We start from the raw sequence: 16,683 nt of genomic DNA on the forward strand, positions 1-16,683 counted from the left end.
GCTTTTAATCTGAGGGTCCAGCGTTCAAGTCCCTGCGTGAGCTGTGTGTTCAAACTACACAGCGTGACTTGTGGCACGCAGCAACCCTTATCTCCGTTGCACGCCTTACTTTGAGACACAGCGGATGCAAAAAAGCCATCTGTCACCAAGCTTTTGGCTGAACCTAAAGTTCCCTGACCGGGAATCGAACCCGGGCCGCGGCGGTGAAAGCGCCGAATCCTAGCCACTAGACCACCAGGGAGAGGCTTGAAAGACAGTTGCGTCAGCAAAGGCTTTCTTCTTTCGTATCTGAACTGGAGAGAGAATGGGGGGATCGCATGCCTTCCTCGCCAAAAAAACCTCTCGCTCGTTCACCCTTCGATAGCTCAGTTGGTAGAGCGGAGGACTGTAGGTCAAACACGGTTAGAAATCCTTAGGTCGCTGGTTCAAATCCGGCTCGAAGGAGGGATGTTTTGGGGTCAAATGTTGCCTATCTGACAGCAAGGCTACTCTGCCAGCAGGGAGACCCCCGCCCATTTTAAAAGAGGTCTAAAAACAGGTTTCCCTGACCGGGAATCGAACCCGGGCCGCAGCGGTGAGAGCGCCGCATCCTAGCCACTAGACCACCAGGGAGAGCTCTGCTTCCCCTGCTCACTCTGCTCACTGTCAAAGATGAGGGCCAAGTTGCAAGGCTAAGCTTTCAAATGAACCTACCACCAGGGAGCGCTTGGCTTCCTCTTGCGCCAGAAAAGGCACCGCTGAGATTTGAACTCAGGATCTCCTGTTTACTAGACAGGCGCTTTGACCAACTAAGCCACGGCGCCTTGCTTGATGCTCCGTGACGGGCTCAGGCTGCTGTTTTCTCTTCGGGTAGGTGCTTTGAGGCGGGGTCTACAGCGTCTTCGAAAGACACCTCCGAAGGTTATGCCCCGCATGCAGCAAAGCCTCTCAAGGCACCAGAATGAAGAGATTTTCCAGCTTCTTCGACTCTGATGGCGGTACAGCTCATTGTCACACAGGCAGGACCCACAACAGAAGCAAACAAGAAAACGCTCGTCCCTGGGTGGGCTCGAACCACCATCCTTTCGGTTAACAGCCGAACGCGCTAACCAATTGCGCCACAGAGACCCTGTCTCCGCAGGACCAGGGCTGAAAAATGGAAGGAAACGCTGGGAGACGTGTGCCCAAACTCCCCATGAAGAAGAGGAGGAGGAGCGGCCATACTAAGTACTCTTCCTGTGATCTGTCAACGGGAGTTTGGGAAAGAAGGACAACGACTCTGGTGGGACTCCAACCCACAACCTTTGAACGGCTTTTCCTTGCCCTGCCTAGAAGTGGTGGCATGACTCACTTTGAGGAAGCAATCAGAGCTTGATTTTGCCAGTTCTGTAAAAGAGGGAGCTCTCCCTGCGTCCGCAAGAAAGACTTTTTTTCCCCAATGGAGGGCCACACATAATGTCCGCTGACCACGACGTGATTTGAACGCGCAACCTTCTGATCTGGAGTCAGACGCGCTACCGTTGCGCCACGAGGCCTATGTGCAAGCAAGGAGGCAACATTCTGACGTGGACTCTGATGTGCCAACGCTGTGCGGCAAAGTGCGATATCAGGGCGGTGCCCCGCCTACTAAAAGTGTGATTATAAGTGAAGTATTTCTATTCTTCAACGAGCAAACCCCGCTACACTTGCCAGGGATTCGCCATACGATCCTTAAGGGTTCGTGTGGGCGAGGAGATTTACATGCGGAAGTTCCACGAAACACTCTGTGTTTTCCCTGCTCCCAGAGCCCGGATAGCTCAGTCGGCAGAGCATCAGACTTTTAATCTGAGGGTCCAGGGTTCAAGTCCCTGTTCGGGCGGCGTGTGTTCAAACCTTGTCGGAGCGGTCCACCTTTGACTCTCTCATATACCTCACTTTGAGGAAACAATGGAAGCTTTTAATCTGAGGGTCCAGCGTTCAAGTCCCTGCGTGAGCTGTGTGTTCAAACTACACAGCGTGACTTGTGGCACGCAGCAACCCTTATCTCCGTTGCACGCCTTACTTTGAGACACAGCGGATGCAAAAAAGCCATCTGTCACCAAGCTTTTGGCTGAACCTAAAGTTCCCTGACCGGGAATCGAACCCGGGCCGCGGCGGTGAAAGCGCCGAATCCTAGCCACTAGACCACCAGGGAGAGGCTTGAAAGACAGTTGCGTCAGCAAAGGCTTTCTTCTTTCGTATCTGAACTGGAGAGAGAATGGGGGGATCGCATGCCTTCCTCGCCAAAAAAACCTCTCGCTCGTTCACCCTTCGATAGCTCAGTTGGTAGAGCGGAGGACTGTAGGTCAAACACGGTTAGAAATCCTTAGGTCGCTGGTTCAAATCCGGCTCGAAGGAGGGATGTTTTGGGGTCAAATGTTGCCTATCTGACAGCAAGGCTACTCTGCCAGCAGGGAGACCCCCGCCCATTTTAAAAGAGGTCTAAAAACAGGTTTCCCTGACCGGGAATCGAACCCGGGCCGCAGCGGTGAGAGCGCCGCATCCTAGCCACTAGACCACCAGGGAGAGCTCTGCTTCCCCTGCTCACTCTGCTCACTGTCAAAGATGAGGGCCAAGTTGCAAGGCTAAGCTTTCAAATGAACCTACCACCAGGGAGCGCTTGGCTTCCTCTTGCGCCAGAAAAGGCACCGCTGAGATTTGAACTCAGGATCTCCTGTTTACTAGACAGGCGCTTTGACCAACTAAGCCATGGCGCCTTGCTTGATGCTCCGTGACGGGCTCAGGCTGCTGTTTTCTCTTCGGGTAGGTGCTTTGAGGCGGGGTCTACAGCGTCTTCGAAAGACACCTCCGAAGGTTATGCCCCGCATGCAGCAAAGCCTCTCAAGGCACCAGAATGAAGAGATTTTCCAGCTTCTTCGACTCTGATGGCGGTACAGCTCATTGTCACACAGGCAGGACCCACAACAGAAGCAAACAAGAAAACGCTCGTCCCTGGGTGGGCTCGAACCACCATCCTTTCGGTTAACAGCCGAACGCGCTAACCAATTGCGCCACAGAGACCCGGTCTCCGCAGGACCAGGGCTGAAAAATGGAAGGAAACGCTGGGAGACGTGTGCCCAAACTCCCCATGAAGAAGAGGAGGAGGAGCGGCCATACTAAGTACTCTTCCTGTGATCTGTCAACGGGAGTTTGGGAAAGAAGGACAACGACTCTGGTGGGACTCCAACCCACAACCTTTGAACGGCTTTTCCTTGCCCTGCCTAGAAGTGGTGGCATGACTCACTTTGAGGAAGCAATCAGAGCTTGATTTTGCCAGTTCTGTAAAAGAGGGAGCTCTCCCTGCGTCCGCAAGAAAGACTTTTTTTCCCCAATGGAGGGCCACACATAATGTCCGCTGACCCCGACGTGATTTGAACGCGCAACCTTCTGATCTGGAGTCAGACGCGCTACCGTTGCGCCACGAGGCCTATGTGCAAGCAAGGAGGCAACATTCTGACGTGGACTCTGATGTGCCAACGCTGTGCGGCAAAGTGCGATATCAGGGCGGTGCCCCGCCTACTAAAAGTGTGATTATAAGTGAAGTATTTCTATTCTTCAACGAGCAAACCCCGCTACACTTGCCAGGGATTCGCCATACGATCCTTAAGGGTTCGTGTGGGCGAGGAGATTTACATGCGGAAGTTCCACGAAACACTCTGTGTTTTCCCTGCTCCCAGAGCCCGGATAGCTCAGTCGGCAGAGCATCAGACTTTTAATCTGAGGGTCCAGGGTTCAAGTCCCTGTTCGGGCGGCGTGTGTTCAAACCTTGTCGGAGCGGTCCACCTTTGACTCTCTCATATACCTCACTTTGAGGAAACAATGGAAGCTTTTAATCTGAGGGTCCAGCGTTCAAGTCCCTGCGTGAGCTGTGTGTTCAAACTACACAGCGTGACTTGTGGCACGCAGCAACCCTTATCTCCGTTGCACGCCTTACTTTGAGACACAGCGGATGCAAAAAAGCCATCTGTCACCAAGCTTTTGGCTGAACCTAAAGTTCCCTGACCGGGAATCGAACCCGGGCCGCGGCGGTGAAAGCGCCAAATCCTAGCCACTAGACCACCAGGGAGAGGCTTGAAAGACAGTTGCGTCAGCAAAGGCTTTCTTCTTTCGTATCTGAACTGGAGAGAGAATGGGGGGATCGCATGCCTTCCTCGCCAAAAAAACCTCTCGCTCGTTCACCCTTCGATAGCTCAGTTGGTAGAGCGGAGGACTGTAGGTCAAACACGGTTAGAAATCCTTAGGTCGCTGGTTCAAATCCGGCTCGAAGGAGGGATGTTTTGGGGTCAAATGTTGCCTATCTGACAGCAAGGCTACTCTGCCAGCAGGGAGACCCCCGCCCATTTTAAAAGAGGTCTAAAAACAGGTTTCCCTGACCGGGAATCGAACCCGGGCCGCGGCGGTGAGAGCGCCGAATCCTAGCCACTAGACCACCAGGGAGAGCTCTGCTTCCTCTGCTCACTCTGCTCACTGTCAAAGATGAGGGCCAAGTTGCAAGGCTAAGCTTTCAAATGAACCTACCACCAGGGAGCGCTTGGCTTCCTCTTGCGCCAGAAAAGGCACCGCTGAGATTTGAACTCAGGATCTCCTGTTTACTAGACAGGCGCTTTGACCAACTAAGCCACGGCGCCTTGCTTGATGCTCCGTGACGGGCTCAGGCTGCTGTTTTCTCTTCGGGTAGGTGCTTTGAGGCGGGGTCTACAGCGTCTTCGAAAGACACCTCCGAAGGTTATGCCCCGCATGCAGCAAAGCCTCTCAAGGCACCAGAATGAAGAGATTTTCCAGCTTCTTCGACTCTGATGGCGGTACAGCTCATTGTCACACAGGCAGGACCCACAACAGAAGCAAACAAGAAAACGCTCGTCCCTGGGTGGGCTCGAACCACCATCCTTTCGGTTAACAGCCGAACGCGCTAACCAATTGCGCCACAGAGACCCTGTCTCCGCAGGACCAGGGCTGAAAAATGGAAGGAAACGCTGGGAGACGTGTGCCCAAACTCCCCATGAAGAAGAGGAGGAGGAGCGGCCATACTAAGTACTCTTCCTGTGATCTGTCAACGGGAGTTTGGGAAAGAAGGACAACGACTCTGGTGGGACTCCAACCCACAACCTTTGAACGGCTTTTCCTTGCCCTGCCTAGAAGTGGTGGCATGACTCACTTTGAGGAAGCAATCAGAGCTTGATTTTGCCAGTTCTGTAAAAGAGGGAGCTCTCCCTGCGTCCGCAAGAAAGACTTTTTTTCCCCAATGGAGGGCCACACATAATGTCCGCTGACCCCGACGTGATTTGAACGCGCAACCTTCTGATCTGGAGTCAGACGCGCTACCGTTGCGCCACGAGGCCTATGTGCAAGCAAGGAGGCAACATTCTGACGTGGACTCTGATGTGCCAACGCTGTGCGGCAAAGTGCGATATCAGGGCGGTGCCCCGCCTACTAAAAGTGTGATTATAAGTGAAGTATTTCTATTCTTCAACGAGCAAACCCCGCTACACTTGCCAGGGATTCGCCATACGATCCTTAAGGGTTCGTGTGGGCGAGGAGATTTACATGCGGAAGTTCCACGAAACACTCTGTGTTTTCCCTGCTCCCAGAGCCCGGATAGCTCAGTCGGCAGAGCATCAGACTTTTAATCTGAGGGTCCAGGGTTCAAGTCCCTGTTCGGGCGGCGTGTGTTCAAACCTTGTCGGAGCGGTCCACCTTTGACTCTCTCATATACCTCACTTTGAGGAAACAATGGAAGCTTTTAATCTGAGGGTCCAGCGTTCAAGTCCCTGCGTGAGCTGTGTGTTCAAACTACACAGCGTGACTTGTGGCACGCAGCAACCCTTATCTCCGTTGCACGCCTTACTTTGAGACACAGCGGATGCAAAAAAGCCATCTGTCACCAAGCTTTTGGCTGAACCTAAAGTTCCCTGACCGGGAATCGAACCCGGGCCGCGGCGGTGAAAGCGCCAAATCCTAGCCACTAGACCACCAGGGAGAGGCTTGAAAGACAGTTGCGTCAGCAAAGGCTTTCTTCTTTCGTATCTGAACTGGAGAGAGAATGGGGGGATCGCATGCCTTCCTCGCCAAAAAAACCTCTCGCTCGTTCACCCTTCGATAGCTCAGTTGGTAGAGCGGAGGACTGTAGGTCAAACACGGTTAGAAATCCTTAGGTCGCTGGTTCAAATCCGGCTCGAAGGAGGGATGTTTTGGGGTCAAATGTTGCCTATCTGACAGCAAGGCTACTCTGCCAGCAGGGAGACCCCCGCCCATTTTAAAAGAGGTCTAAAAACAGGTTTCCCTGACCGGGAATCGAACCCGGGCCGCGGCGGTGAGAGCGCCGAATCCTAGCCACTAGACCACCAGGGAGAGCTCTGCTTCCTCTGCTCACTCTGCTCACTGTCAAAGATGAGGGCCAAGTTGCAAGGCTAAGCTTTCAAATGAACCTACCACCAGGGAGCGCTTGGCTTCCTCTTGCGCCAGAAAAGGCACCGCTGAGATTTGAACTCAGGATCTCCTGTTTACTAGACAGGCGCTTTGACCAACTAAGCCACGGCGCCTTGCTTGATGCTCCGTGACGGGCTCAGGCTGCTGTTTTCTCTTCGGGTAGGTGCTTTGAGGCGGGGTCTACAGCGTCTTCGAAAGACACCTCCGAAGGTTATGCCCCGCATGCAGCAAAGCCTCTCAAGGCACCAGAATGAAGAGATTTTCCAGCTTCTTCGACTCTGATGGCGGTACAGCTCATTGTCACACAGGCAGGACCCACAACAGAAGCAAACAAGAAAACGCTCGTCCCTGGGTGGGCTCGAACCACCATCCTTTCGGTTAACAGCCGAACGCGCTAACCAATTGCGCCACAGAGACCCTGTCTCCGCAGGACCAGGGCTGAAAAATGGAAGGAAACGCTGGGAGACGTGTGCCCAAACTCCCCATGAAGAAGAGGAGGAGGAGCGGCCATACTAAGTACTCTTCCTGTGATCTGTCAACGGGAGTTTGGGAAAGAAGGACAACGACTCTGGTGGGACTCCAACCCACAACCTTTGAACGGCTTTTCCTTGCCCTGCCTAGAAGTGGTGGCATGACTCACTTTGAGGAAGCAATCAGAGCTTGATTTTGCCAGTTCTGTAAAAGAGGGAGCTCTCCCTGCGTCCGCAAGAAAGACTTTTTTTCCCCAATGGAGGGCCACACATAATGTCCGCTGACCCCGACGTGATTTGAACGCGCAACCTTCTGATCTGGAGTCAGACGCGCTACCGTTGCGCCACGAGGCCTATGTGCAAGCAAGGAGGCAACATTCTGACGTGGACTCTGATGTGCCAACGCTGTGCGGCAAAGTGCGATATCAGGGCGGTGCCCCGCCTACTAAAAGTGTGATTATAAGTGAAGTATTTCTATTCTTCAACGAGCAAACCCCGCTACACTTGCCAGGGATTCGCCATACGATCCTTAAGGGTTCGTGTGGGCGAGGAGATTTACATGCGGAAGTTCCACGAAACACTCTGTGTTTTCCCTGCTCCCAGAGCCCGGATAGCTCAGTCGGCAGAGCATCAGACTTTTAATCTGAGGGTCCAGGGTTCAAGTCCCTGTTCGGGCGGCGTGTGTTCAAACCTTGTCGGAGCGGTCCACCTTTGACTCTCTCATATACCTCACTTTGAGGAAACAATGGAAGCTTTTAATCTGAGGGTCCAGCGTTCAAGTCCCTGCGTGAGCTGTGTGTTCAAACTACACAGCGTGACTTGTGGCACGCAGCAACCCTTATCTCCGTTGCACGCCTTACTTTGAGACACAGCGGATGCAAAAAAGCCATCTGTCACCAAGCTTTTGGCTGAACCTAAAGTTCCCTGACCGGGAATCGAACCCGGGCCGCGGCGGTGAAAGCGCCGAATCCTAGCCACTAGACCACCAGGGAGAGGCTTGAAAGACAGTTGCGTCAGCAAAGGCTTTCTTCTTTCGTATCTGAACTGGAGAGAGAATGGGGGGATCGCATGCCTTCCTCGCCAAAAAAAACTCTCGCTCGTTCACCCTTCGATAGCTCAGTTGGTAGAGCGGAGGACTGTAGGTCAAACACGGTTAGAAATCCTTAGGTCGCTGGTTCAAATCCGGCTCGAAGGAGGGATGTTTTGGGGTCAAATGTTGCCTATCTGACAGCAAGGCTACTCTGCCAGCAGGGAGACCCCCGCCCATTTTAAAAGAGGTCTAAAAACAGGTTTCCCTGACCGGGAATCGAACCCGGGCCGCGGCGGTGAGAGCGCCGAATCCTAGCCACTAGACCACCAGGGAGAGCTCTGCTTCCTCTGCTCACTCTGCTCACTGTCAAAGATGAGGGCCAAGTTGCAAGGCTAAGCTTTCAAATGAACCTACCACCAGGGAGCGCTTGGCTTCCTCTTGCGCCAGAAAAGGCACCGCTGAGATTTGAACTCAGGATCTCCTGTTTACTAGACAGGCGCTTTGACCAACTAAGCCACGGCGCCTTGCTTGATGCTCCGTGACGGGCTCAGGCTGCTGTTTTCTCTTCGGGTAGGTGCTTTGAGGCGGGGTCTACAGCGTCTTCGAAAGACACCTCCGAAGGTTATGCCCCGCATGCAGCAAAGCCTCTCAAGGCACCAGAATGAAGAGATTTTCCAGCTTCTTCGACTCTGATGGCGGTACAGCTCATTGTCACACAGGCAGGACCCACAACAGAAGCAAACAAGAAAACGCTCGTCCCTGGGTGGGCTCGAACCACCATCCTTTCGGTTAACAGCCGAACGCGCTAACCAATTGCGCCACAGAGACCCTGTCTCCGCAGGACCAGGGCTGAAAAATGGAAGGAAACGCTGGGAGACGTGTGCCCAAACTCCCCATGAAGAAGAGGAGGAGGAGCGGCCATACTAAGTACTCTTCCTGTGATCTGTCAACGGGAGTTTGGGAAAGAAGGACAACGACTCTGGTGGGACTCCAACCCACAACCTTTGAACGGCTTTTCCTTGCCCTGCCTAGAAGTGGTGGCATGACTCACTTTGAGGAAGCAATCAGAGCTTGATTTTGCCAGTTCTGTAAAAGAGGGAGCTCTCCCTGCGTCCGCAAGAAAGACTTTTTTTCCCCAATGGAGGGCCACACATAATGTCCGCTGACCCCGACGTGATTTGAACGCGCAACCTTCTGATCTGGAGTCAGACGCGCTACCGTTGCGCCACGAGGCCTATGTGCAAGCAAGGAGGCAACATTCTGACGTGGACTCTGATGTGCCAACGCTGTGCGGCAAAGTGCGATATCAGGGCGGTGCCCCGCCTACTAAAAGTGTGATTATAAGTGAAGTATTTCTATTCTTCAACGAGCAAACCCCGCTACACTTGCCAGGGATTCGCCATACGATCCTTAAGGGTTCGTGTGGGCGAGGAGATTTACATGCGGAAGTTCCACGAAACACTCTGTGTTTTCCCTGCTCCCAGAGCCCGGATAGCTCAGTCGGCAGAGCATCAGACTTTTAATCTGAGGGTCCAGGGTTCAAGTCCCTGTTCGGGCGGCGTGTGTTCAAACCTTGTCGGAGCGGTCCACCTTTGACTCTCTCATATACCTCACTTTGAGGAAACAATGGAAGCTTTTAATCTGAGGGTCCAGCGTTCAAGTCCCTGCGTGAGCTGTGTGTTCAAACTACACAGCGTGACTTGTGGCACGCAGCAACCCTTATCTCCGTTGCACGCCTTACTTTGAGACACAGCGGATGCAAAAAAGCCATCTGTCACCAAGCTTTTGGCTGAACCTAAAGTTCCCTGACCGGGAATCGAACCCGGGCCGCGGCGGTGAAAGCGCCGAATCCTAGCCACTAGACCACCAGGGAGAGGCTTGAAAGACAGTTGCGTCAGCAAAGGCTTTCTTCTTTCGTATCTGAACTGGAGAGAGAATGGGGGGATCGCATGCCTTCCTCGCCAAAAAAAACTCTCGCTCGTTCACCCTTCGATAGCTCAGTTGGTAGAGCGGAGGACTGTAGGTCAAACACGGTTAGAAATCCTTAGGTCGCTGGTTCAAATCCGGCTCGAAGGAGGGATGTTTTGGGGTCAAATGTTGCCTATCTGACAGCAAGGCTACTCTGCCAGCAGGGAGACCCCCGCCCATTTTAAAAGAGGTCTAAAAACAGGTTTCCCTGACCGGGAATCGAACCCGGGCCGCGGCGGTGAGAGCGCCGAATCCTAGCCACTAGACCACCAGGGAGAGCTCTGCTTCCTCTGCTCACTCTGCCCACTGTCAAAGATGAGGGCCAAGTTGCAAGGCTAAGCTTTCAAATGAACCTACCACCAGGGAGCGCTTGGCTTCCTCTTGCGCCAGAAAAGGCACCGCTGAGATTTGAACTCAGGATCTCCTGTTTACTAGACAGGCGCTTTGACCAACTAAGCCACGGCGCCTTGCTTGATGCTCCGTGACGGGCTCAGGCTGCTGTTTTCTCTTCGGGTAGGTGCTTTGAGGCGGGGTCTACAGCGTCTTCGAAAGACACCTCCGAAGGTTATGCCCCGCATGCAGCAAAGCCTCTCAAGGCACCAGAATGAAGAGATTTTCCAGCTTCTTCGACTCTGATGGCGGTACAGCTCATTGTCACACAGGCAGGACCCACAACAGAAGCAAACAAGAAAACGCTCGTCCCTGGGTGGGCTCGAACCACCATCCTTTCGGTTAACAGCCGAACGCGCTAACCAATTGCGCCACAGAGACCCTGTCTCCGCAGGACCAGGGCTGAAAAATGGAAGGAAACGCTGGGAGACGTGTGCCCAAACTCCCCATGAAGAAGAGGAGGAGGAGCGGCCATACTAAGTACTCTTCCTGTGATCTGTCAACGGGAGTTTGGGAAAGAAGGACAACGACTCTGGTGGGACTCCAACCCACAACCTTTGAACGGCTTTTCCTTGCCCTGCCTAGAAGTGGTGGCATGACTCACTTTGAGGAAGCAATCAGAGCTTGATTTTGCCAGTTCTGTAAAAGAGGGAGCTCTCCCTGCGTCCGCAAGAAAGACTTTTTTTCCCCAATGGAGGGCCACACATAATGTCCGCTGACCCCGACGTGATTTGAACGCGCAACCTTCTGATCTGGAGTCAGACGCGCTACCGTTGCGCCACGAGGCCTATGTGCAAGCAAGGAGGCAACATTCTGACGTGGACTCTGATGTGCCAACGCTGTGCGGCAAAGTGCGATATCAGGGCGGTGCCCCGCCTACTAAAAGTGTGATTATAAGTGAAGTATTTCTATTCTTCAACGAGCAAACCCCGCTACACTTGCCAGGGATTCGCCATACGATCCTTAAGGGTTCGTGTGGGCGAGGAGATTTACATGCGGAAGTTCCACGAAACACTCTGTGTTTTCCCTGCTCCCAGAGCCCGGATAGCTCAGTCGGCAGAGCATCAGACTTTTAATCTGAGGGTCCAGGGTTCAAGTCCCTGTTCGGGCGGCGTGTGTTCAAACCTTGTCGGAGCGGTCCACCTTTGACTCTCTCATATACCTCACTTTGAGGAAACAATGGAAGCTTTTAATCTGAGGGTCCAGCGTTCAAGTCCCTGCGTGAGCTGTGTGTTCAAACTACACAGCGTGACTTGTGGCACGCAGCAACCCTTATCTCCGTTGCACGCCTTACTTTGAGACACAGCGGATGCAAAAAAGCCATCTGTCACCAAGCTTTTGGCTGAACCTAAAGTTCCCTGACCGGGAATCGAACCCGGGCCGCGGCGGTGAAAGCGCCGAATCCTAGCCACTAGACCACCAGGGAGAGGCTTGAAAGACAGTTGCGTCAGCAAAGGCTTTCTTCTTTCGTATCTGAACTGGAGAGAGAATGGGGGGATCGCATGCCTTCCTCGCCAAAAAAAACTCTCGCTCGTTCACCCTTCGATAGCTCAGTTGGTAGAGCGGAGGACTGTAGGTCAAACACGGTTAGAAATCCTTAGGTCGCTGGTTCAAATCCGGCTCGAAGGAGGGATGTTTTGGGGTCAAATGTTGCCTATCTGACAGCAAGGCTACTCTGCCAGCAGGGAGACCCCCGCCCATTTTAAAAGAGGTCTAAAAACAGGTTTCCCTGACCGGGAATCGAACCCGGGCCGCGGCGGTGAGAGCGCCGAATCCTAGCCACTAGACCACCAGGGAGAGCTCTGCTTCCTCTGCTCACTCTGCCCACTGTCAAAGATGAGGGCCAAGTTGCAAGGCTAAGCTTTCAAATGAACCTACCACCAGGGAGCGCTTGGCTTCCTCTTGCGCCAGAAAAGGCACCGCTGAGATTTGAACTCAGGATCTCCTGTTTACTAGACAGGCGCTTTGACCAACTAAGCCACCGCGCCTTGCTTGATGCTCCGTGACGGGCTCAGGCTGCTGTTTTCTCTTCGGGTAGGTGCTTTGAGGCGGGGTCTACAGCGTCTTCGAAAGACACCTCCGAAGGTTATGCCCCGCATGCAGCAAAGCCTCTCAAGGCACCAGAATGAAGAGATTTTCCAGCTTCTTCGACTCTGATGGCGGTACAGCTCATTGTCACACAGGCAGGACCCACAACAGAAGCAAACAAGAAAACGCTCGTCCCTGGGTGGGCTCGAACCACCATCCTTTCGGTTAACAGCCGAACGCGCTAACCAATTGCGCCACAGAGACCCTGTCTCCGCAGGACCAGGGCTGAAAAATGGAAGGAAACGCTGGGAGACGTGTGCCCAAACTCCCCATGAAGAAGAGGAGGAGGAGCGGCCATACTAAGTACTCTTCCTGTGATCTGTCAACGGGAGTTTGGGAAAGAAGGACAACGACTCTGGTGGGACTCCAACCCACAACCTTTGAACGGCTTTTCCTTGCCCTGCCTAGAAGTGGTGGCATGACTCACTTTGAGGAAGCAATCAGAGCTTGATTTTGCCAGTTCTGTAAAAGAGGGAGCTCTCCCTGCGTCCGCAAGAAAGACTTTTTTTCCCCAATGGAGGGCCACACATAATGTCCGCTGACCCCGACGTGATTTGAACACGCAACCTTCTGATCTGGAGTCAGACGCGCTACCGTTGCGCCACGAGGCCTATGTGCAAGCAAGGAGGCAACATTCTGACGTGGACTCTGATGTGCCAACGCTGTGCGGCAAAGTGCGATATCAGGGCGGTGCCCCGCCTACTAAAAGTGTGATTATAAGTGAAGTATTTCTATTCTTCAACGAGCAAACCCCGCTACACTTGCCAGGGATTCGCCATACGATCCTTAAGGGTTCGTGTGGGCGAGGAGATTTACATGCGGAAGTTCCACGAAACACTCTGTGTTTTCCCTGCTCCCAGGGCCCGGATAGCTCAGTCGGCAGAGCATCAGACTTTTAATCTGAGGGTCCAGGGTTCAAGTCCCTGTTCGGGCGGCGTGTGTTCAAACCTTGTCGGAGCGGTCCACCTTTGACTCTCTCATATACCTCACTTTGAGGAAACAATGGAAGCTTTTAATCTGAGGGTCCAGCGTTCAAGTCCCTGCGTGAGCTGTGTGTTCAAACTACACAGCGTGACTTGTGGCACGCAGCAACCCTTATCTCCGTTGCACGCCTTACTTTGAGACACAGCGGATGCAAAAAAGCCATCTGTCACCAAGCTTTTGGCTGAACCTAAAGTTCCCTGACCGGGAATCGAACCCGGGCCGCGGCGGTGAAAGCGCCGAATCCTAGCCACTAGACCACCAGGGAGAGGCTTGAAAGACAGTTGCGTCAGCAAAGGCTTTCTTCTTTCGTATCTGAACTGGAGAGAGAATGGGGGGATCGCATGCCTTCCTCGCCAAAAAAACCTCTCGCTCGTTCACCCCTCGATAGCTCAGTTGGTAGAGCGGAGGACTGTAGGTCAAACACGGTTAGAAATCCTTAGGTCGCTGGTTCAAATCCGGCTCGAAGGAGGGATGTTTTGGGGTCAAATGTTGCCTATCTGACAGCAAGGCTACTCTGCCAGCAGGGAGACCCCCGCCCATTTTAAAAGAGGTCTAAAAACAGGTTTCCCTGACCGGGAATCGAACCCGGGCCGCGGCGGTGAGAGCGCCGAATCCTAGCCACTAGACCACCAGGGAGAGCTCTGCTTCCTCTGCTCACTCTGCCCACTGTCAAAGATGAGGGCCAAGTTGCAAGGCTAAGCTTTCAAATGAACCTACCACCAGGGAGCGCTTGGCTTCCTCTTGCGCCAGAAAAGGCACCGCTGAGATTTGAACTCAGGATCTCCTGTTTACTAGACAGGCGCTTTGACCAACTAAGCCACGGCGCCTTGCTTGATGCTCCGTGACGGGCTCAGGCTGCTGTTTTCTCTTCGGGTAGGTGCTTTGAGGCGGGGTCTACAGCGTCTTCGAAAGACACCTCCGAAGGTTATGCCCCGCATGCAGCAAAGCCTCTCAAGGCACCAGAATGAAGAGATTTTCCAGCTTCTTCGACTCTGATGGCGGTACAGCTCATTGTCACACAGGCAGGACCCACAACAGAAGCAAACAAGAAAACGCTCGTCCCTGGGTGGGCTCGAACCACCATCCTTTCGGTTAACAGCCGAACGCGCTAACCAATTGCGCCACAGAGACCCTGTCTCCGCAGGACCAGGGCTGAAAAATGGAAGGAAACGCTGGGAGACGTGTGCCCAAACTCCCCATGAAGAAGAGGAGGAGGAGCGGCCATACTAAGTACTCTTCCTGTGATCTGTCAACGGGAGTTTGGGAAAGAAGGACAACGACTCTGGTGGGACTCCAACCCACAACCTTTGAACGGCTTTTCCTTGCCCTGCCTAGAAGTGGTGGCATGACTCACTTTGAGGAAGCAATCAGAGCTTGATTTTGCCAGTTCTGTAAAAGAGGGAGCTCTCCCTGCGTCCGCAAGAAAGACTTTTTTTCCCCAATGGAGGGCCACACATAATGTCCGCTGACCCCGACGTGATTTGAACACGCAACCTTCTGATCTGGAGTCAGACGCGCTACCGTTGCGCCACGAGGCCTATGTGCAAGCAAGGAGGCAACATTCTGACGTGGACTCTGATGTGCCAACGCTGTGCGGCAAAGTGCGATATCAGGGCGGTGCCCCGCCTACTAAAAGTGTGATTATAAGTGAAGTATTTCTATTCTTCAACGAGCAAACCCCGCTACACTTGCCAGGGATTCGCCATACGATCCTTAAGGGTTCGTGTGGGCGAGGAGATTTACATGCGGAAGTTCCACGAAACACTCTGTGTTTTCCCTGCTCCCAGAGCCCGGATAGCTCAGTCGGCAGAGCATCAGACTTTTAATCTGAGGGTCCAGGGTTCAAGTCCCTGTTCGGGCGGCGTGTGTTCAAACCTTGTCGGAGCGGTCCACCTTTGACTCTCTCATATACCTCACTTTGAGGAAACAATGGAAGCTTTTAATCTGAGGGTCCAGCGTTCAAGTCCCTGCGTGAGCTGTGTGTTCAAACTACACAGCGTGACTTGTGGCACGCAGCAACCCTTATCTCCGTTGCACGCCTTACTTTGAGACACAGCGGATGCAAAAAAGCCATCTGTCACCAAGCTTTTGGCTGAACCTAAAGTTCCCTGACCGGGAATCGAACCCGGGCCGCGGCGGTGAAAGCGCCGAATCCTAGCCACTAGACCACCAGGGAGAGGCTTGAAAGACAGTTGCGTCAGCAAAGGCTTTCTTCTTTCGTATCTGAACTGGAGAGAGAATGGGGGGATCGCATGCCTTCCTCGCCAAAAAAACCTCTCGCTCGTTCACCCTTCGATAGCTCAGTTGGTAGAGCGGAGGACTGTAGGTCAAACACGGTTAGAAATCCTTAGGTCGCTGGTTCAAATCCGGCTCGAAGGAGGGATGTTTTGGGGTCAAATGTTGCCTATCTGACAGCAAGGCTACTCTGCCAGCAGGGAGACCCCCGCCCATTTTAAAAGAGGTCTAAAAACAGGTTTCCCTGACCGGGAATCGAACCCGGGCCGCGGCGGTGAGAGCGCCGAATCCTAGCCACTAGACCACCAGGGAGAGCTCTGCTTCCTCTGCTCACTCTGCCCACTGTCAAAGATGAGGGCCAAGTTGCAAGGCTAAGCTTTCAAATGAACCTACCACCAGGGAGCGCTTGGCTTCCTCTTGCGCCAGAAAAGGCACCGCTGAGATTTGAACTCAGGATCTCCTGTTTACTAGACAGGCGCTTTGACCAACTAAGCCACGGCGCCTTGCTTGATGCTCCGTGACGGGCTCAGGCTGCTGTTTTCTCTTCGGGTAGGTGCTTTGAGGCGGGGTCTACAGCGTCTTCGAAAGACACCTCCGAAGGTTATGCCCCGCATGCAGCAAAGCCTCTCAAGGCACCAGAATGAAGAGATTTTCCAGCTTCTTCGACTCTGATGGCGGTACAGCTCATTGTCACACAGGCAGGACCCACAACAGAAGCAAACAAGAAAACGCCCGTCCCTGGGTGGGCTCGAACCACCATCCTTTCGGTTAACAGCCGAACGCGCTAACCAATTGCGCCACAGAGACCCTGTCTCCGCAGGATCAGGGCTGCAAAATTGAAGGAAACGCTGGGAGACGTGTGCCCAAACTCCCCATGAAGAAGAGGAGGAGGAGCGGCCATACTAAGTACTCTTCCTGTGATCTGTCAACGGGAGTTTGGGAAAGAAGGACAACGACTCTGGTGGGACTCCAACCCACAACCTTTGAACGGCTTTTCCTTGCCCTGCCTAGAAGTGGTGGCATGACTCACTTTGAGGAAGCAATCAGAGCTTGATTTTGCCAGTTCTGTAAAAGAGGGAGCTCTCCCTGCGTCCG

At 53.5% G+C, this 16,683-nt stretch overlaps 61 non-coding genes and 1 pseudogene across 61 annotated transcripts; 17 read left to right on the forward strand and 45 right to left on the reverse strand.

Moving 5' to 3' along the window:
* Positions 1-16,683, reverse strand: part of LOC134013955 (retinal guanylyl cyclase 2-like) — a 94,879-nt pseudogene that overhangs the window by 15,683 nt on the left and 62,513 nt on the right.
* trnae-uuc (transfer RNA glutamic acid (anticodon UUC)) lies at positions 170-241 on the reverse strand. Its single transcript has one exon. It is a non-coding gene; the product is annotated as a tRNA-Glu (tRNA).
* trnay-gua (transfer RNA tyrosine (anticodon GUA)) lies at positions 355-444 on the forward strand. Its single transcript is given in 2 exon segments — positions 355-391; positions 409-444. It is a non-coding gene; the product is annotated as a tRNA-Tyr (tRNA).
* Positions 541-612, reverse strand: trnae-cuc (transfer RNA glutamic acid (anticodon CUC)). Its single transcript has one exon. It is a non-coding gene; the product is annotated as a tRNA-Glu (tRNA).
* trnat-agu (transfer RNA threonine (anticodon AGU)) lies at positions 730-803 on the reverse strand. The gene has a single exon. It is a non-coding gene; the product is annotated as a tRNA-Thr (tRNA).
* On the reverse strand, positions 1,034-1,107 carry trnan-guu (transfer RNA asparagine (anticodon GUU)). Its single transcript has one exon. It is a non-coding gene; the product is annotated as a tRNA-Asn (tRNA).
* trnaw-cca (transfer RNA tryptophan (anticodon CCA)) lies at positions 1,443-1,514 on the reverse strand. The gene has a single exon. It is a non-coding gene; the product is annotated as a tRNA-Trp (tRNA).
* trnak-uuu (transfer RNA lysine (anticodon UUU)) lies at positions 1,765-1,837 on the forward strand. The gene has a single exon. It is a non-coding gene; the product is annotated as a tRNA-Lys (tRNA).
* Positions 2,081-2,152, reverse strand: trnae-uuc (transfer RNA glutamic acid (anticodon UUC)). Its single transcript has one exon. It is a non-coding gene; the product is annotated as a tRNA-Glu (tRNA).
* trnay-gua (transfer RNA tyrosine (anticodon GUA)) lies at positions 2,266-2,355 on the forward strand. Its single transcript is given in 2 exon segments — positions 2,266-2,302; positions 2,320-2,355. It is a non-coding gene; the product is annotated as a tRNA-Tyr (tRNA).
* Positions 2,452-2,523, reverse strand: trnae-cuc (transfer RNA glutamic acid (anticodon CUC)). Its single transcript has one exon. It is a non-coding gene; the product is annotated as a tRNA-Glu (tRNA).
* On the reverse strand, positions 2,641-2,714 carry trnat-agu (transfer RNA threonine (anticodon AGU)). Its single transcript has one exon. It is a non-coding gene; the product is annotated as a tRNA-Thr (tRNA).
* trnan-guu (transfer RNA asparagine (anticodon GUU)) lies at positions 2,945-3,018 on the reverse strand. Its single transcript has one exon. It is a non-coding gene; the product is annotated as a tRNA-Asn (tRNA).
* trnaw-cca (transfer RNA tryptophan (anticodon CCA)) lies at positions 3,354-3,425 on the reverse strand. Its single transcript has one exon. It is a non-coding gene; the product is annotated as a tRNA-Trp (tRNA).
* trnak-uuu (transfer RNA lysine (anticodon UUU)) lies at positions 3,676-3,748 on the forward strand. Its single transcript has one exon. It is a non-coding gene; the product is annotated as a tRNA-Lys (tRNA).
* Positions 3,992-4,063, reverse strand: trnae-uuc (transfer RNA glutamic acid (anticodon UUC)). Its single transcript has one exon. It is a non-coding gene; the product is annotated as a tRNA-Glu (tRNA).
* On the forward strand, positions 4,177-4,266 carry trnay-gua (transfer RNA tyrosine (anticodon GUA)). The gene is given in 2 exon segments: positions 4,177-4,213; positions 4,231-4,266. It is a non-coding gene; the product is annotated as a tRNA-Tyr (tRNA).
* Positions 4,363-4,434, reverse strand: trnae-cuc (transfer RNA glutamic acid (anticodon CUC)). Its single transcript has one exon. It is a non-coding gene; the product is annotated as a tRNA-Glu (tRNA).
* Positions 4,552-4,625, reverse strand: trnat-agu (transfer RNA threonine (anticodon AGU)). Its single transcript has one exon. It is a non-coding gene; the product is annotated as a tRNA-Thr (tRNA).
* On the reverse strand, positions 4,856-4,929 carry trnan-guu (transfer RNA asparagine (anticodon GUU)). The gene has a single exon. It is a non-coding gene; the product is annotated as a tRNA-Asn (tRNA).
* On the reverse strand, positions 5,265-5,336 carry trnaw-cca (transfer RNA tryptophan (anticodon CCA)). The gene has a single exon. It is a non-coding gene; the product is annotated as a tRNA-Trp (tRNA).
* trnak-uuu (transfer RNA lysine (anticodon UUU)) lies at positions 5,587-5,659 on the forward strand. The gene has a single exon. It is a non-coding gene; the product is annotated as a tRNA-Lys (tRNA).
* trnae-uuc (transfer RNA glutamic acid (anticodon UUC)) lies at positions 5,903-5,974 on the reverse strand. The gene has a single exon. It is a non-coding gene; the product is annotated as a tRNA-Glu (tRNA).
* Positions 6,088-6,177, forward strand: trnay-gua (transfer RNA tyrosine (anticodon GUA)). Its single transcript is given in 2 exon segments — positions 6,088-6,124; positions 6,142-6,177. It is a non-coding gene; the product is annotated as a tRNA-Tyr (tRNA).
* Positions 6,274-6,345, reverse strand: trnae-cuc (transfer RNA glutamic acid (anticodon CUC)). The gene has a single exon. It is a non-coding gene; the product is annotated as a tRNA-Glu (tRNA).
* Positions 6,463-6,536, reverse strand: trnat-agu (transfer RNA threonine (anticodon AGU)). The gene has a single exon. It is a non-coding gene; the product is annotated as a tRNA-Thr (tRNA).
* On the reverse strand, positions 6,767-6,840 carry trnan-guu (transfer RNA asparagine (anticodon GUU)). Its single transcript has one exon. It is a non-coding gene; the product is annotated as a tRNA-Asn (tRNA).
* trnaw-cca (transfer RNA tryptophan (anticodon CCA)) lies at positions 7,176-7,247 on the reverse strand. The gene has a single exon. It is a non-coding gene; the product is annotated as a tRNA-Trp (tRNA).
* trnak-uuu (transfer RNA lysine (anticodon UUU)) lies at positions 7,498-7,570 on the forward strand. Its single transcript has one exon. It is a non-coding gene; the product is annotated as a tRNA-Lys (tRNA).
* trnae-uuc (transfer RNA glutamic acid (anticodon UUC)) lies at positions 7,814-7,885 on the reverse strand. Its single transcript has one exon. It is a non-coding gene; the product is annotated as a tRNA-Glu (tRNA).
* On the forward strand, positions 7,999-8,088 carry trnay-gua (transfer RNA tyrosine (anticodon GUA)). The gene is given in 2 exon segments: positions 7,999-8,035; positions 8,053-8,088. It is a non-coding gene; the product is annotated as a tRNA-Tyr (tRNA).
* trnae-cuc (transfer RNA glutamic acid (anticodon CUC)) lies at positions 8,185-8,256 on the reverse strand. Its single transcript has one exon. It is a non-coding gene; the product is annotated as a tRNA-Glu (tRNA).
* On the reverse strand, positions 8,374-8,447 carry trnat-agu (transfer RNA threonine (anticodon AGU)). The gene has a single exon. It is a non-coding gene; the product is annotated as a tRNA-Thr (tRNA).
* trnan-guu (transfer RNA asparagine (anticodon GUU)) lies at positions 8,678-8,751 on the reverse strand. Its single transcript has one exon. It is a non-coding gene; the product is annotated as a tRNA-Asn (tRNA).
* On the reverse strand, positions 9,087-9,158 carry trnaw-cca (transfer RNA tryptophan (anticodon CCA)). Its single transcript has one exon. It is a non-coding gene; the product is annotated as a tRNA-Trp (tRNA).
* On the forward strand, positions 9,409-9,481 carry trnak-uuu (transfer RNA lysine (anticodon UUU)). Its single transcript has one exon. It is a non-coding gene; the product is annotated as a tRNA-Lys (tRNA).
* trnae-uuc (transfer RNA glutamic acid (anticodon UUC)) lies at positions 9,725-9,796 on the reverse strand. Its single transcript has one exon. It is a non-coding gene; the product is annotated as a tRNA-Glu (tRNA).
* Positions 9,910-9,999, forward strand: trnay-gua (transfer RNA tyrosine (anticodon GUA)). The gene is given in 2 exon segments: positions 9,910-9,946; positions 9,964-9,999. It is a non-coding gene; the product is annotated as a tRNA-Tyr (tRNA).
* Positions 10,096-10,167, reverse strand: trnae-cuc (transfer RNA glutamic acid (anticodon CUC)). The gene has a single exon. It is a non-coding gene; the product is annotated as a tRNA-Glu (tRNA).
* Positions 10,285-10,358, reverse strand: trnat-agu (transfer RNA threonine (anticodon AGU)). Its single transcript has one exon. It is a non-coding gene; the product is annotated as a tRNA-Thr (tRNA).
* Positions 10,589-10,662, reverse strand: trnan-guu (transfer RNA asparagine (anticodon GUU)). Its single transcript has one exon. It is a non-coding gene; the product is annotated as a tRNA-Asn (tRNA).
* Positions 10,998-11,069, reverse strand: trnaw-cca (transfer RNA tryptophan (anticodon CCA)). Its single transcript has one exon. It is a non-coding gene; the product is annotated as a tRNA-Trp (tRNA).
* Positions 11,320-11,392, forward strand: trnak-uuu (transfer RNA lysine (anticodon UUU)). The gene has a single exon. It is a non-coding gene; the product is annotated as a tRNA-Lys (tRNA).
* trnae-uuc (transfer RNA glutamic acid (anticodon UUC)) lies at positions 11,636-11,707 on the reverse strand. The gene has a single exon. It is a non-coding gene; the product is annotated as a tRNA-Glu (tRNA).
* Positions 11,821-11,910, forward strand: trnay-gua (transfer RNA tyrosine (anticodon GUA)). Its single transcript is given in 2 exon segments — positions 11,821-11,857; positions 11,875-11,910. It is a non-coding gene; the product is annotated as a tRNA-Tyr (tRNA).
* Positions 12,007-12,078, reverse strand: trnae-cuc (transfer RNA glutamic acid (anticodon CUC)). Its single transcript has one exon. It is a non-coding gene; the product is annotated as a tRNA-Glu (tRNA).
* Positions 12,196-12,269, reverse strand: trnat-agu (transfer RNA threonine (anticodon AGU)). The gene has a single exon. It is a non-coding gene; the product is annotated as a tRNA-Thr (tRNA).
* Positions 12,500-12,573, reverse strand: trnan-guu (transfer RNA asparagine (anticodon GUU)). Its single transcript has one exon. It is a non-coding gene; the product is annotated as a tRNA-Asn (tRNA).
* Positions 12,909-12,980, reverse strand: trnaw-cca (transfer RNA tryptophan (anticodon CCA)). Its single transcript has one exon. It is a non-coding gene; the product is annotated as a tRNA-Trp (tRNA).
* On the forward strand, positions 13,231-13,303 carry trnak-uuu (transfer RNA lysine (anticodon UUU)). Its single transcript has one exon. It is a non-coding gene; the product is annotated as a tRNA-Lys (tRNA).
* trnae-uuc (transfer RNA glutamic acid (anticodon UUC)) lies at positions 13,547-13,618 on the reverse strand. Its single transcript has one exon. It is a non-coding gene; the product is annotated as a tRNA-Glu (tRNA).
* trnay-gua (transfer RNA tyrosine (anticodon GUA)) lies at positions 13,732-13,821 on the forward strand. Its single transcript is given in 2 exon segments — positions 13,732-13,768; positions 13,786-13,821. It is a non-coding gene; the product is annotated as a tRNA-Tyr (tRNA).
* trnae-cuc (transfer RNA glutamic acid (anticodon CUC)) lies at positions 13,918-13,989 on the reverse strand. Its single transcript has one exon. It is a non-coding gene; the product is annotated as a tRNA-Glu (tRNA).
* On the reverse strand, positions 14,107-14,180 carry trnat-agu (transfer RNA threonine (anticodon AGU)). Its single transcript has one exon. It is a non-coding gene; the product is annotated as a tRNA-Thr (tRNA).
* Positions 14,411-14,484, reverse strand: trnan-guu (transfer RNA asparagine (anticodon GUU)). The gene has a single exon. It is a non-coding gene; the product is annotated as a tRNA-Asn (tRNA).
* Positions 14,820-14,891, reverse strand: trnaw-cca (transfer RNA tryptophan (anticodon CCA)). The gene has a single exon. It is a non-coding gene; the product is annotated as a tRNA-Trp (tRNA).
* trnak-uuu (transfer RNA lysine (anticodon UUU)) lies at positions 15,142-15,214 on the forward strand. Its single transcript has one exon. It is a non-coding gene; the product is annotated as a tRNA-Lys (tRNA).
* trnae-uuc (transfer RNA glutamic acid (anticodon UUC)) lies at positions 15,458-15,529 on the reverse strand. Its single transcript has one exon. It is a non-coding gene; the product is annotated as a tRNA-Glu (tRNA).
* On the forward strand, positions 15,643-15,732 carry trnay-gua (transfer RNA tyrosine (anticodon GUA)). Its single transcript is given in 2 exon segments — positions 15,643-15,679; positions 15,697-15,732. It is a non-coding gene; the product is annotated as a tRNA-Tyr (tRNA).
* On the reverse strand, positions 15,829-15,900 carry trnae-cuc (transfer RNA glutamic acid (anticodon CUC)). The gene has a single exon. It is a non-coding gene; the product is annotated as a tRNA-Glu (tRNA).
* Positions 16,018-16,091, reverse strand: trnat-agu (transfer RNA threonine (anticodon AGU)). The gene has a single exon. It is a non-coding gene; the product is annotated as a tRNA-Thr (tRNA).
* Positions 16,322-16,395, reverse strand: trnan-guu (transfer RNA asparagine (anticodon GUU)). The gene has a single exon. It is a non-coding gene; the product is annotated as a tRNA-Asn (tRNA).

This window comes from Osmerus eperlanus, chromosome 27 (genome assembly GCF_963692335.1).
Source record: "Osmerus eperlanus chromosome 27, fOsmEpe2.1, whole genome shotgun sequence".
Taxonomy (NCBI): domain Eukaryota; kingdom Metazoa; phylum Chordata; class Actinopteri; order Osmeriformes; family Osmeridae; genus Osmerus; species Osmerus eperlanus.